This window comes from Glycine max, chromosome 14 (assembly GCF_000004515.6).
Source record: "Glycine max cultivar Williams 82 chromosome 14, Glycine_max_v4.0, whole genome shotgun sequence".
Lineage (NCBI taxonomy): Eukaryota > Viridiplantae > Streptophyta > Magnoliopsida > Fabales > Fabaceae > Glycine > Glycine max.
In genome coordinates, this window is record NC_038250.2 from 33,366,814 (window position 1) to 33,383,974 (window position 17,161).

General features: G+C 34.1%; 1 pseudogene; it reads left to right on the forward strand.

The window, feature by feature from the left end:
• The first annotated feature begins 4,693 nt into the window (after positions 1 to 4,693).
• On the forward strand, positions 4,694 to 11,231 carry LOC100775506 (ethylene-responsive transcription factor 4-like; annotated as a pseudogene).
• The last annotated feature ends 5,930 nt before the right edge of the window (positions 11,232 to 17,161 follow it).

The following is a 17,161-nucleotide window of genomic DNA, read 5'->3' on the forward strand; positions in this document are numbered from 1 at the left end:
CCACTAAAAACTTACGTGACATTGAAAAATCAATTTTTTTATAAAAAAATCTGACATAACTTAAACTATTGTTATTGATCCCAACACAACTAAGCATTGAGTAATTAAACTTTCACCCAATGACCTCAAGCAATAACATAACTGATGTTTGTAACCAGACAATATTTGGGAGGGAAAGGGACTTACCTTTAAGAGGCAAATCGGGCCTTGGAGCCATAGCAGGTTAGTGTGTTGAAATCCATGATTTGAATGATCTGCATGAAGATAGTGAATCTTTTTAACTTTTGACAATACAAGGAACATTTACTGAAACTATCAAAATCATATGCAATTGTACTCAAGCCAGAAATGGGGCCACCATATGAAGCTTAAGGCCGGTGATGCTACGAGATATCACTTCATCACTTGCTGGTTGAAGTTCATCAAGCCGGTGCGATGCTATTTCCTGCAGGTAACACAATTTCTCAGTATTAATGTTGAAAGTTCTCAGCCACAACACAATTTATTATTTAATCCTATACTAAACTACTATATAAGAAATTATTAAAGATAAGTCTAAGTACATAGGATCATAAGAAACTTAAAAATAAATTATAATAAAGAATCAGCCAAATATCACCTAGTACCGAATCAGCCAAATATTATCCTGTAGTACACACATAACAAATTCCAGGTTTGTTGGTTTACCTTAAAATGCTTTTCATCTGTCAAAGGGGTAGAAAATTAATTCAAAGAAGCAAAATGCTTAAGATGCATAGAAGAAATTGATATGCATCATAAAACAATTTAAGAGATATCTCTGCAAACATGAGCAACAAGAAATTGTAAGTTACCAGGTTCACAAGTTATAACAAACAAGGAATCAGAAAGATTATATTTAATTTCATTCTAGAGAGAAAAGTCAACAGACCTACATAGATTAATATTGCTGGAATATAGATCTTAACATCTAAAATGAGTTACAAAACATTCTCTAGAGTCCAGTCAGATCATAGTATTGGCCCTACTTTTTGAAATTCCATTCACAAGTACAGCATAGCCAGAATACAAAGAGCAGTCATGTCACTAAAAACAAACACAAGTGTCAAGGTAAGACTAACTCTCACCATTCGGCGAAAAGCATCATTATCCACATCCAAGCTATTTCCAGAAGCAACGTCTGGAGGCAATTACAATGCCGCAAACTACATCCCCGTCGCCGCGTGCCGCCGATTAACTCTCCCCCGCTTGCTGTCGTCGAATCGCGTCTCCTTCTATATTATTTGGGTATGTATTTTAAAAATTAAAGTTATTCCATGCATGCATGTATACATTCTGTAAAAAAAACGTTTAATGCGGATTTACCTTATGAAATTGTTTAAAATAAATTAGGATTTACCATCTTTTCAACCCATAAACTTTTAAAAATTTCTATTTTTAATTCTTGAATTTTTTTAAATTTTGTTTTAGTCTCTTTTCTTTTTTTTTTTCTCTTATTTTTAGTCCTTTTAAGGAACTAAAACTAAAGATAGAAAAAAAAAGTTAAAGAACTAGTAAAAGTATGGACAAAAATATAATTTAATAGATTCAAAATAAATAAAGAATTACTAAAAGTATGGACAAAAATATAATTTAAAGAACTACTGTCACTATCATTATCGCCACTATTCCACTACCACCATTTCACCAACACCACCACTATTGTCACCATCGTCATTGTCTTCACTTCCATCCGTTACCTCTACCACCTCCATTCATAATAGAATAAGATAAGATAAAATGATTAACTCGTTTTGTTTATTTTAATTTGAAACATGTTTTTAAAAACTAAAAATAAAATATAAATAGAAATTCAAAACTAAAATTAATTTTATTTTTTTAATAATGTGAGAACTGTAAGTTTGTTGGATCACACTAGATGGGGAAAGGATTTGTACTAATGGCCCTTTATGTTGACAAAGTGAGCCTTGTTCTCTAAATATGCTCCTGTAACATTTTGGCTTGGTAGGTGCTATAACTTGTGACTTCTACCTTGCTTTTAATGATTATAATTTTTAGCTGTTGGAAAAAAAAACTATTGCTTTCTAACCTGTTTATCATAACGATACAACTGGCTTTTTTTTTATCCTTCAATGGTGTAATCTTTTTACTAATTAACGAAATTGGTAGGTTGCGAATTTTTTCCCCCAAAACATGTAAGCTGTGGCTGGAAAACACAATTGAATGAAAAATCAAAAATTTATGTAAACACGACTTGTATTTTTATATATCTTAATTATTTTCTTTTACAAAATCATAACTATATTTATGACTTGTTTTATTTTTTATTTTTTACTAGTCAAAAAATAATATGACTTCTTTTTTAATATGACTTGTTTAATCATTTCAGTAAATTAAGAAAATAACATTTTTTATGCACTTCAGTTTTTTTGAAAAAACTTCTTTAATTAACTTCTCTATGAATTAATTTTAATTTATAAATACTTATTTAAATTTTTTGCACTGGTTCTTAGTTTTCTGCTCTAAGAAAAGTATATTAAACTTCAAAAAGGCCTTGGGCTTTTCTATATATGCTTTCTCTACACTGTTCTCTCTTCAAAGCTTTTCTATATATGCTTTCTATATATTTTTTGTTTTTGTGAATTTTTCCTCTATTATTTTAATTATGCATTAGTTTATTTGATAACTTAGCAAATAATATTTGATAAAAATACTATGTGCATGATAGTATAATAATAGAATGTTATGTCAATATGATAATATTAATGTCTGAATGTCTTAGAGTGACATGTTAATATTTCTATTAAATATTATGTTAAGTAAAAAAATAAATTAAAATGCCACAACTAAAATAATGGACTCAAATTCAAAAAAAAAAGAAAAAAGAATTGAAGGATGACAGCAAAGGCCTTACTTGGGTTAGTGCTAATGATGACAACAGTGCTAATGATTATTTTGATAATACTTATTAAAGGCATAAGAAGCATGGTTCCTGATGGAATTTGGGTTGTAACAGCTTCCACCAGGTTGAATTGCTGAGCAATCAGCACCACCAAAGCCACAAGCATAGTCCAATGCAACTTGTAGAGTAGTCTGCGAAGCAGCTGGACTTGCAATACACCAACTTGCACCAACTTGTAGAGTAACCTATGTTCCAACAGAAAGAAGCCAGGATGGACTATGAAACTTAAAAAAAAAGTGATTTTCTCCCTATGAATCCAATATGTATATCCATACTTATACTAGTTGAACTAAAAAACTAGAAGAGAATAAAGCAATTGAGATGCCAAACTTGAGAGAAGCAAAGATCTTTTTGTGATTTCAAAATTCAAAACAGATTCAAGGGGTCCAAAAGAATATTAGTTAAAGAGTAAAGCACAAAATATCATAATAGAACCATCAGAGCTAAACCAAAGATAAAAAAAGCGGGGGGGGGAGATAGAAGAACTATAGAATAAACTAGAGAAATGGGAATACCTGAACAGAGGAAATGACACATTAGGAGAAATATTACATAGTAAAATACACTTCTTTCCATCTTTAATCTCACTATTCAGCTTCTTCTTCTATGGCACTTGCTTCTCCTCTCTCACTTCTTTTTCAATATGGTTCCCCAGTAATAGTAGTTCTTCCTTTGATTCAATGAAAGAGAAAGGAAGATATGATGAACTAGAGAGGAAAAAAAGGGAATATGGTCAAAAAAAAATTATCATTTACAAAACAAATTCAATTCAATAACATTGTTAAAAAAATTATCTAAATTTTAAATATACAAAATATATTAAATAAAATAATATAAGAAGCATGAAGTAACATACCCACAAAACTTCCATCAGGGCTCATGCAGCAGCCTGAAAAATTCTCAACTTTAATTACAATGGTTATGAATTCTCAAGCAGCAAGACTACTGGCCAAGCACAATAATATACTGGACATGATAGCTTAAGCTGCACTATTTTTCTTGAATCAGATAGAAAAAGAAATATTGCACTGTATGAAACCTGAAATGGTAATGAGCATGCAACCACATCCCATATCTTGAATGGCTCTGAAACCAACTTTTCTCGCAAACTGAGTTCCCAGAGGCTAGTTTCTCCATTATTTGAACCAGCTATTCATTGGAAATATATACTGTTAGAAGAAAAAAAATCAAGTTATGCTTTGTTGGTATTTTGGTAACCAAGATATTAGACATGAAAAAACCATGATAAACAATAACAATAAGTAAGGTATGACGAGAAGGATGGAAATCTATGCTCGTCATAGAGGATCCTTGATGCAATGTCATAGTCACAGTTCTTGGTAGATCATCCAGTGACCAAGAGGCTTGTCAAGCCAAGGGATAGGAAACCTTAAATTATATATATAAATAACACTGACATAAGTCATAAGCCATTACAAAGTCAAACAAGAGAATAATCCAGACTCGGGAATAATCCTATAATTTAATGGTTTGAAAATATATTAAAAAATAATTTACCAAATATATAATAATGAATTAATATTGGTGACGTACATCTCAGGTCTTGTAATTCCTTTCTCAGATTTCATTTAGTCACGACATGACTTGATAGCTAATAATATACTCAGTCCCGCTTGGTGTCATGTTGCCACATATTTGTCCTCCAGAATTCTTTTCCTTACTTCCAAGAAGTGCAGCTGTCATTGCAACCACTTCTGCCTCAAAGCATGCAACACTCTTGAATACATCCAAATGCAGGGGATTGGTATGAGCAAACCTGAAATGTCATCAATATGAATTGTTGCATACATGCAACAATATTGAGCAATATTAGCAACCCAGCTAATGAGCATGGCTATGAACTTAAACAATATCTTAAATCCCAATTGGATGTATTATTCTCTATACTATCAGTCATTTCAGTGCCTCAACATTAATTGATACCAAAACGTAATTTTGAAACAGTTCTGTGAGACTCTGAAACATATAGAACTAGTCCAGATTATGACCTTTAATTAATAATCACGCAACAAGCAAAGTGGCAAAGAGGTGTCTCGTTTGTTTTTGTTTGCCAAAACTAAAAGTCTTAACCATAGACATGCTTTAAATATTTTCAACTTCAAACAAATAGGAAAACTTCCAACAATGCCTAGATCAAAGTTAGAAACTAGATTGATGTTGATATGAACCCTCATGGCACAAGGGTTGACTTAGGATCGTCTAGGATTAAACCTTGATGGAAAATGCGGAAATTGATTAAGGAAATGATGGAAAATAAGGTGGTTAATTTCGTGGGTCTTAATAAGGTGGTTCTTGGCATAAAATGGATGAATGGGATGGTAAAATGTAGGTTAAGTGGTGGCTGGACAGAAATATAGAAATGGCAATAACTGAAGCTACAGGGCTCCAAATGAGGTGATTTCAAAACGAGGTGAAAGGTCTCGTTTTGAAAGTCAATTTAGGCTCAAGAATCACTTAATTTGAGTGCGTAAAATGGGAGTTATGGCCACGAGATAATTCTGGGCAGAGGTGGATTTTCTGGAATTGTGGTTTGAAAGAACAAGGGTGGAGATGATAGGAAGGAAAGAATCACTCTTTCCAGCGCGGGCAACACACAAAGGTTGTGAAAGTCCTTTGATACAGCCAGGGTGTTCTTGAATCACTCAAGAATTTAGGAGAATCACTCTCACTAAGATAAAAGAGATAAACTCTAATTTTCTGAATAAAACTCAACTTGTGTTTATTGATAAAATGGTTCAGCTTATATAGAAGCTTTACAGCAGATTTTAGTAATGACTCACTAACCTAGAATTAAAATAACTTAATGCCATTAACCTAGGGAATTAAAAAAAACTTAATGGCTGAGTGTAACTGAAATTGTGGCAACCAAAAGTCACCCCCAACAGCCAACAAGTCAGCCACCATTTGGTCTCCCAAAAGGCTGATGCCTAGGTTGCCAATTTGGCCCTTATTACAACTTGAACTAAACCTAACTAAAGCCCTTTTAATTGATTAACCCAAAACATATTTTTGGTCAGCCAACTTTACAAGGATTGGGCCATTATTTAGACAAACTAAACACTCTAAAAATTGAGACAAAGTGGTGTCATTTAGTCCTCCTCCATTTGGGCCATGATACAACTCACAACCTTGGACTTTTCTCCTTGAAACTTAGGCTTGTATTCAAATAGTATGGACAGCACTTGTTGAAGAGCTTCCTTGGCTTTCCTTGCTCTAGCCCTTGTCATAGGTCCTCCAAGTCCTTCAAGTGGATCCTTGCCCTTGCTCTTGGTCATGTCCTCATCATTCTCTCCCTCTTGAGAAGGATTTGTCCTCAAATCGGATTCTCCATCTGCATCAAAAAGAGGTAAATCAGAGACATTGAAGGTGGAACTAACATTATACTCACCGGGCAGCTCAACTTTGTAAGCATTGTCATTGATTCTTTCAAGCACTTGAAATGGTCCATCTCCCCTTGGTTGAAGCTTTGATTTCCTCTGTTCCGGAAACCTTTCTTTTCTCATGTGCACCCAAACCCAATCTCTGGGTTCGAAGACAACCTTCTTTCTTCCTTTGTTGGCTTGTTTAGCATAGCTTTTATTTTTCCTCTCAATTTGATCTTTGACTCTCCCATGAAGCTTCTTCACATAGTCCGCCTTTGCTTGAACTTCTTTATGCTTAAAAACAGAAACATTACGCATAGGCAAAAGATCAAGAGGAGTTAGTGGGTTAAAACCATAAACAACTTCAAAATCATCAAAAGTGTTAGTGGTCAAAATCTGATTTTTGCAAAACAAGATATATAGTGACTGTTTAGCATGAAACAACCTCTTGACCTCACTTTTTGTGGCTAAATAGCTCTCCCTCACTTCAAGTGTTTCACTCTTCTTTTGTTCACTCTTTTTCCTCTCAAGTGTTTCCCTCTTTTTCTCACTCTCAAGTGTTTTGCTCACTTTTTCTTTTTCTTTTTCTTTTTTCTCTTGAAGAAGTTTTTCTCTCATTTTCTTTTGATCCTCACACACTTCTTGTGGACTCAATGGCTTGAGCACAATCTTTTTGTCTTGGTGCATGAAAGAGATCTTGTTGGTGTAACCGTCATGATTGGCTCTTTTATCAAATTGCCATGGTCTCCCCAAAAGTAAGTGACTGGCCTCCATAGGAACAACATCACAAAGTACCTTATCATTGTATTTCCCAATGGAAACGTCCACTTCCACTTGCTGCCTCACTTGCACCTCCCCATCCTTACTAAGCCATTGAAGTTTGTATGGCCTAGGATGTGGTTTAGTAGCTAAATTTAGCTTTGACACTAATCTAGCACTAGCCACATTGGTGCAACTACCTCCATCAATGATCACCATGCACACCTTGCCATTGATTAAACATCTAGTGTGAAAGATGCTTTCTCTTTGGCTCTCCTCCTCATGCTTCAATTGACCACCAAGTAACTGCCTAATCATCAACAAATCTCCCTCCGGAGTCTCCTCTTCTTCTACGTACTCACTCTCCTCTTCTTCTTCAACATCGGATTCACTTATATATTCTCCATCTCTAAGAACCATGGACCTTTTGTTAGGGCACTCATAAGCATAGTGTCCTAGGCCTTGGCACTTGAAACACTTCACATCTCTACTCCTTTTAGAGGGTTCCTCTTGGGACTTTGAGCGAGTTTTTGATGGGATAGGTGAGGAACTACTAGAAGTAGCAGCCCCATCTTTCTTACCTTTGTCTTTCCAACTAGAAGAACCAAAGTTGGTAAAACTCCTCTTAGCCACTCCCTTCCTTTTTAATTGTTGCTCCACTTGGATTGCTTTGTGAAGCAAATCATCCATTTCAACAAACTCCTGCAGCTCAACAATATCACGGATATCATTAGTCAAACCATTAAGAAATCGAGCCATAGTTACCTCCTCATCTTCTTCAATATTTGCTTGAATCATGAGCACATCCATTTCCTTGAAATACTCCTCAACCCCCTTGTTGCCTTGGGTTAGTTTTTGGAGCTTGAATTTCAAGTCCCTTGAGTAACTAGCCGGAACATACCGCTTCCTCATGATCTTTTTCATCTCCGTCCATGTATCAACCATTGGCTCTTCATTTCTTGCTCTCTCCTTTTGTAGCTTGTTCCACCACACAAGAGCATAGTCGGAAAACTCCGTGGCGGCAAGCTTCACCTTCTGGTCCTCCTCATAGTTGTTGCATGAGAAAACATGCTCTATTTTCATCTCCCACTCAACGTAGGCCTCCGGATCATTCTTTCCTTTAAATGGAGGAATGTTGAGTTTAATACCATCAATTCGGTTTTGTCTAGGAACACCATCATTCCCTCTTCTCCTCCTTTCTTCTTCATTATGATCTCTATTCTACATTTGATCCAACCTCTCATGGAGCGCATCATCTCGTTGTTTCATTAACCTCTCCAAATGTTGCATCAAAGCTTGCATTTGGAATTGCGAAAGCCCCACTCCATCATTAAGATTAGTACCTGACATCTCAAACAAACAAATCAAACGTAACAAGACAATTATAGTTGCTGTTTGAATACCTCACCCACTCAAGTGTATCACACAATTATGGCTTTTCTCTAATGAAACACTCTTGCCTTTTACCACTCTAATTCCCCTTGAGTTCTTAGGTAATTCAAGAGATTATGGCCACAACAAAGAACAATTCACCAATATGTGTAAGGTAAGGCTAGAGAGACAAGGAAAAGGTTAACCAAGAAAAATGCTAACAATGTTTTTAGGCACAAATGAAGGAAATAAAATTCAGAATTTAGGAATTCAAGTAACAATCCTTCATGCAACCAATATATTACCTTAAAGAGATTTTTTTTTAAAAGTTCTTCAAGCATGAACCATTCAGCCCAATTTTTTTTTTTTTTTTTAATTTTGCTTATACGAAATTCTGCTTCTTTTTTTTTTATATAACAAAGAGATCAAAAGGCTTAACTTTTGCAATGGTTCAGCCCAAAAATATATATATATATATATATATATATATATATATATATATATATATATATATATATATATATATATATATATATATATATGAATAAGAAGGTAATATAAATGGCAAAGAGAATAAAGAAGGATGTTACCCAATATTTCCAGCAAAGGAAGTGTTGATCCTAGAACCGGAGCTCTGATTACCAAATGATATGAACCCTCATGGCACAAGGGTTGACTTAGGATCGTCTAGGATTAAACCTTGATGGAAAATGCGGAAATTGATTAAGGAAATGATGGAAAATAAGGTGGTTAATTTCGTGGGTCTTAATAAGGTGGTTCTTGGCATAAAATGGATGAATGGGATGGTAAAATGTAGGTTAAGTGGTGGCTGGACAGAAATATAGAAATGGCAATAACTGAAGCTACAGGGCTCCAAATGAGGTGATTTCAAAACGAGGTGAAAGGTCTCGTTTTGAAAGTCAATTTAGGCTCAAGAATCACGTAATTTGAGTGCATAAAATGGGAGTTATGGCCACGAGATAATTCTGGGCAGAGGTGGATTTTCTGGAATTGTGGTTTGAAAGAACAAGGGTGGAGATGATAGGAAGGAAAGAATCACTCTTTCCAGCGCGGGCAACACACAAAGGTTGTGAAAGTCCTTTGATACAGCCAGGGTGTTCTTGAATCACTCAAGAATTTAGGAGAATCACTCTCACTAAGATAAAAGAGATAAACTCTAATTTTCTGAATAAAACTCAACTTGTGTTTATTGATAAAATGGTTCAACTTATATAGAAGATTTACAGCAGATTTTAGTAATGACTCACTAACCTAGAATTAAAATAACTTAATGCCATTAACCTAGGGAATTAAAAAAAACTTAATGGCTGAGTGTAACTGAAATTGTGGCAACCAAAAGTCACCCCCAACAGCCAACAAGTCAGCCACCATTTGGTCTCCCAAAAGGCTGATGCCTAGGTTGCCAATTTGGCCCTTATTACAACTTGAACTAAACCTAACTAAAGCCCTTTTAATTGATTAACCCAAAACATATTTTTGGTCAGCCAACTTTACAAGGATTGGGCCATTATTTAGACAAACTAAACACTCTAAAAATTGAGACAAAGTGGTGTCATTTAGTCCTCCTCCATTTGGGCCATGATACAACTCACAACCTTGGACTTTTCTCCTTGAAACTTGGGCTTGTATTCAAATAGTATGGACAACACTTGTTGAAGAGCTTCCTTGGCTTTCCTTGCTCTAGCCCTTGTCATAGGTCCTCCAAGTCCTTCAAGTGGATCCTTGCCCTTGCTCTTGGTCATGTCCTCATCAGATGTAGAGGAAAAATACATGATCTGATAATAGTATTCAACGGTGGGATGCTCCGAGCTCATAAAGCAAATGATCTAAGGTACATTTTAATCAGTTTCAAAACCACAAAGCTATGCAAAACTCCATCTACAAGAATATTACACAGTAAAATGACAATTGTCAATCAGTTAATATTAACAAAAACATAAAATAAAACTAAAAACTCTGTCATGTCTTACTAACATTGAACATGCCTCATTTATTAGAGAAAAATGTCCATGAGATTCACTTCCTCCAATGAAGCTGCAAGGCTAGAATGACAAATAATACTTGAATCAGTTAGTAATGTGAAGAACGTTACCTTTTTCAGAGTCCAATGCATCATCAATATCACCAACCAACACAGATGCAGATCCCACATGAGCATGGCTGATGGCTCCTGCATGTATCATCAATATCACCAGGGGTGCATTTTCGTGGAGTGAGAAAGAGGCCATGGGGGAGATATGCCTCGGAGATCAGAGATCCCAGCAAGAAGAGCCGCGTCTGGCTCGGAACCTTCGACACTGCGGAGGAGGCAGCGCGTGCCTACGACGGCGCAACACGAGAGTTTCGTGGCCCTAAGGCCAAGACAAACTTCCCTCTCCCTTTGGAAAATATTAAGAACTTGAGCCCCAGCTAGAGCAGCATCGTCGAGTCCTCTAGCCGCGACTGTGACGTCGCCGCCGATTCCTCGCCTCTAGACCTCAACCTTGCCCTCGCCGCACTCGCATCCGCTCGATTCCCCTTCCAGCACTTTACCGGCGCGGTGCTGCGGCAAACCCTTTTTTGTACTACGACGCTGTCCTATGCGCCGGCATGGCCGGTCCACGTGGCTTTGCATTTGGCTACAATCATCATCCCGTTGCAGCGACTGAGTTCCACGCCACGACGAGCGACTCAGACTCTTCCTCTTCCTCTGTTATCGATCTGATGAAGGTGAAGGGAACGTTTCCAGAATCTTCCATCCAAATTCGCATAAATGAAGACATTTTGTATAATATATTTTATTAATAAAGAGGGAAAACTGAAATAAAAAATAATTAAAAAATTTATAACTTCAATTAAATGCGGTTTTCGAGAAGACCGTAGTAGTTTGGTGACTAACAAAGACGGTTTTATATAAAACCGCCTTTGTAACCTTCACATTGAAGGCGGTTCTAAAAAACCGCTGTTGTTAGCTTAAAAAAATTTATTTTATTTTTAAAAAGATAAGACGATGTAGATAAGACGACGTAAAAAGATATTTTTGTAGTAGTGATGGTTCCATCAAAGTTGTTTCCTATTCGTAAGTTGTCATCCTAACTAAGGTATGTATCAATAATTTTTTACCATTTCTTTCAGAATAGATTTCGATTATGCTTTTGAAGTAATTATGCTATGATTTAAGGTATACGTGTTTTGCGTTTGATATGGTTCAGTTTTTCGATTCGACTTGAGTCAATTTCGATATGGATTGAATCCAAGTGCATATCACTTTGGTTTTTTCATCACATTTTTTATTATTTAAAATCTTATTTAATCGCTTGAACCAAACTCGACCATCTCGATAGATAGATACCCCCCTCACAACCAAACAATCCACATCCCTCTCTAACCCTATGTAATTTATCTCCTCTTGATTGTTATCCATTCCCCACCACACATTCAATTTAAATATAACATTAGATATCAAATTCAATTTGTTTTTCTTTTAAATAATGTAATTTGCAACCAAAAATATAAAATATCAAACCCTTCCTTAACTAAAATTACATTAGATCCCCTTTTCCCCATTTTATTCATTGCTTTATTCCATTTTTAAAATTTTATGCACATAACAAAATTAATTGTTGGTTAATCCCCAAACCAAAATTTATTTGTTCATTGGTTACCAAGTAATTAAAAAATTCATTCACTAAAGTAAATATTCGTATTTGAATATTAAAGTAAATTCATTATTCTTTTCATTGTAAGGATGGAAGACCAAATCTATAGCAAGTCGTATCCTCGTCTAAGTAGTGACCTATGAATATTAACGAAAACAATCAATTAATTTTTTAACTATATTTAATATAATTTTCCTAAAATGAATATAGATTCGTACAAAAATTTGGGTACAATCATCGCCCTATTTCCATTCAGACATCCATTTTGCAACCCACAGTCTGCAATCCTTCCTGCCACGAGGAAAATAATTATGAACATACATACGATTGATGAAAGAAAAAATATAGATTGTTTCTTCATAAATATAAATTAAATGGATGTTTTTGTCTTACGATCCATGAATTTGTCGTCCAATTCAATGAATCTAAAGTTGAAATCAATAGGCTTTACACAATTGTTGGCCTCATAAAATGAATTGTTTTGTAACATTACTTCTAAATTCATAGCCTATCAAATACATGTCATGAAATGAAGAGGTATTTTATATTATGAAATACAAATGAAAATACAGATATCATCATAAAAATGTTAATAACTTACAACTTTTTTGGCACTGTGCTTCCTGAATTCTTGTCTTTCTTGATTTGGGCATGAATCCAACAAGACAAGGGTTTTATTAATAAGATAAACAACAAGAAGGGGTGATGATTTTTGTCATCATTAATAGGAATGAAGATCTGTACAAATATATATATAAAAAATACTAATGTTACCTTCTTTAGGCATATTAATAAAATTACATGTTTAAACACATTTTATTGAATAAGAGTTATCTTCTGCAACAAATCAAAATTAACCATAAAATCCTTTTGATAGTATGTTTACAGTTTCAAGAATTGTCTCACTATCCAATGCATGTAGTTGTGTTACATAACCATTCAAACTAGTAACGGTATATTTGTACCGCAAAAGTCGTAGGCAAGAACCAAGCTAATGAATAGCAGCCAACTTTTCTGTCCTCAAAAGTCAACTTTCAAACAAGGTAATCAAGCACCTGTAAAATGAAGGACATATAGTGTTATTACAAACATTTAGTCAATTCGAAAATTTCGTCAATGAACTATCAATTAGATTAGAATTTCTGTTTTACTTCTTCATCAACACATTTTTTAGGCATGAGACTCAACAATCTATTTCTCTCTCCAAGACCCCAAAATGTTTTGATTCAATGTTCTTCCCTGCAAACACAATTTATTTATGTTAGATAAAAAAATGAAAAATACAGTTGTTGACATTAAAAAATAGGCAATAATGTATTGAAGTAAATTATTTGGTTTGTTTGTTTGAAATATGTAAGAAGCAACCGCAACTTCCATCTCATTAAGAATCATGCCCTTTGGTGGTCTAAACGAAACAGACATCCACTGAATGCAAACATAAATATATGTATTAGAATGATTCACACAACTGTTAAATATATACAGAAATAAATAAAAAATAGAATTTGAATTTAGCCACTAACAATTAGGATGTCAATTCCTGATATTCTTCCTTCATATTTCCAATTGCTATTGGCTAGTTAGCAATGTTACTGTTAGACGTATCCCCACATTCCTGTTTTTCGAAAAGTTTCCTTGGTTGGAATGAGTGTGCATGTTCCCCTTTCCCTTTTTCGTCAGAAGCTATGTTTCCCATCAATTTTTTTTTTTTTTTTGCAGAATAAACCAGCTTTTCAATCAAGTGGTCCACATGTTGGTTTTCAGTTTTCATGATTACTAATGAATCCATTGAAGATATTAAATTGGTGTTATTTTTGCCCATCCACTATTAGGGGTTTGCAATGGGTTTAAGGAACCAATGATACTCACAAAAACCCTTGTCAAATTGTTAAAAACCTCTTTCAAATCCTGAACTATTGATTTCATCTCTTAATACCCCTTTGAAGACCTACATTACGATTATGTTTGTTAACTCCTATGGAGGATTATATTGACCTTCAATATGAGGATTGCTTGAAGAGGTTTTTTTTGCTTCGTTTTCTTCAAATTTTACACTGCTTTCACAGTAATTGTTAACATTCGAGAATTGAATTAGTAGGTTAAAAGCATAGCTAGTCAATAACATATTCAGAAAAAATAATTTGAGTGTACTTACGTCAAAGAAATTTCAATGACTTCTGTTGTTGATTTTCTCTTTTGGGGGTTGGGACTGTGGTTGAGCTTTCTTGTTACTATCACGCTTGCAGGATGTTCTCTCTGAACCTCCCATTTCCTGAATTATTTTTGGTGTGTTGCCTAGGATTTATGACACAAGTTTTGAATTATATATTATTTTTCTGTGAGTAATTTGCATGCATCGATCTGGGTAATGTAAAAGTAATGATAATGCATTCGAAGAATATGAAGCGTTTTGAGCATGCAAATTTAATGGTGATTTAATTGTTGGTTATTGATAAATCAAAAGCGCCTTTTAGGTAATTGGTAAGTGTGGAGCCTTAGTGGTCTAAAGTTACATATTTCAACTTGTTGCTCATCTTGTTTTTCGGAGTATAAGTAAAATGATTGCTGCGAAAGCCTATATCATTAATGATAATTTGTACTAGTATTTTAATTTCTAGGAGTCTTAGCCGCCTTATGTTACATATTATAACATGACATTACACACTACAAAAAAAACAATTTTTTTCTGGTGATTTTTTTCGGGCAGTCTCAATAAACTGCCACAAATGTTAAAAAATTTTAAAAAAATTAAGAACCACAACCAACTTATATTAGGCGTGTCACTTAATAGTAATAGAGTAATAATTTTACCAATAACCAATTTAAATATTTTAAGTATTATTTTAAAAAAAATTGCAACTCAATAGTGTAGACCTTTGCTACGGCAAAATACCAGCACCCAAACTCCAACTCTCATTTAGGGTTCGAAGTTCTTCATAGTGCCGAAACATGGTGGATTTCCTAACTCCAACTCTCATTTTCGGTTTAGGGTTCTTCATAGCGTTCTTTTCTATTCTCAATGCGATTTACAAACTCTAATATAGTTATGCGCCCAAAACGCTCATATTTTCTTTCTCGCAGATCTGGGATCGTTGATGCAACACTTTTTCTAGCGGATTAGGAAGTGTTCGTGCAACTCTCTCTCTCTTGCGGATCAAGTAGTGTTCATGGAACTCTGTTTTGTTAATATATGCTTTCTTGGCAATATCAATAAATAGAGTTGTAAACCATGGGATTCAAGCAGAGTGGAGAAAATAGAGGGGTTTCTTGAATGTTATTTGTGACAAAATTACATTGTTCAAGCTTAAGGGAAAATTTCTTGCTCAATCTTAAGGGAACAATAAATAAGTTGTTACTGAAAATTAAGGAGCAGATTTCCTGCTATAGACGAGGTTGTCCTTTATATGGCTAGTTAATTATCCTAAATAATTGTTGTTGCTAATCTTATAAAAAAATCATAATCTCGCATAGCTCATAGATCTAATATGTTATTGAAGGAATTACGATAAGCTTTTTTTCTCAAAGGTTGTAAGAATGTCTGCTTTGCATAATTTAGATATACTCAAACATCTATTTAATTAATATTTGATTCTGTTATGAATTTTCAGAGTTTTACAATGAGATGTATTTATATTTTAGTTAGAGGCAACTTAGGTTTCTAAGATGATGTAGTTTGTTATGATTGAATAATGACTTCCTTCAATTTTGTTGTCTCCTCTCCCAAAATTACTCTTCTCTATATGAACTAATATCTTATTACTTTGTTGCAGATTTCACCTTACTTTGGTTCTTACTACAATAGTATGCTGGCAAATGATGTAGGTACACTTTGATTTGCAAGTTCTTTTAATTTTCATGGAGTTAGAAGAAGAAGAAGAAGAAGCGAGGAAGAAGAAGAAAAAGAGAGCGCGAGGAAGAAGAAGAAAAACGAGTGTGAGGAAAGTAGTATGACTCGTGTTCTCATATTTTAAATTATAATTACAACATCGGTTTTCTTTAAAAAAATTGATGTTAATCCATAGATGTTAATGTTAACATCGGTTTTCTGAGAAAAACCAATGTTAACATCATTAGTGAACATCGGTTTTTGAAAAATCGATGTTAACATGTATGCATTAACATCGGTTTTTTGAAAACCGATGTTAAGAAGTATACTTTATTTACAAATATGCAACCGCGTTTAACTTAACATCAGTTTTGTCTAAAACCGATGTTAATAGGCCGATGTTAAAACTGTTTTTTGTAGTAGTGAGTCAATATAATATGTAAATAGGGAAAAAGAATGAGCCTAGTCATTCAATGTTCATAAACAGTTAAAACTATTGTGAGATATTTAATAGGTATGTTATGGGTCAGCTAGCAAGTCTCAATTCTAACATATAGTCAGGAGTTATTACTGGCTTGTGGTCAGAATTAAATAATATGCTGAAGGTTCAAAACTAGTATTGGAATTTTTAATCTGAAAATTCAAATTTGGCATTTCAGACTGTTTCAATCTATGGGTCGATAATATATTACATAATCATTGTTGTAAAGCTAATTAAAGGTTTTTATGCCTGTACTGAACTCACTTTAATGAACATCTTGTAGAATGTAGATTATTAAACTATACTTTTAATTCAATTTCTACTGCTGACATTGTACTCAATTTATCATATTGATCCACAACGTGATCATCATACACATACTATTTGCCTTTATTTGGAGTAAATCATAATTCCCGTTCAACTTTTTACATGCTAACAAACAAAAAATAATGTAGTGGTAGCCAATGTCAGTGGAAGGACCTAGACATACAAACAAAACATATCATATGACAAGGCACAATGTGACCTACTATTCCGCGTTCAAATGTTATAAATAGCCTTTGAGTAATTCTCTAGATTAATTCCGTCATTCAAACTCTAGATTAATTCTCTAGATTTACTAATTTTATTAATAGCCACTTTAGCCAGTCTAATTCCACTTGGAGCAAAAATGATCTAATCACAATCCTGAAATGTACACTATTTCATACCTTGTTTTTTCATCATTTTTTTAATTTCATT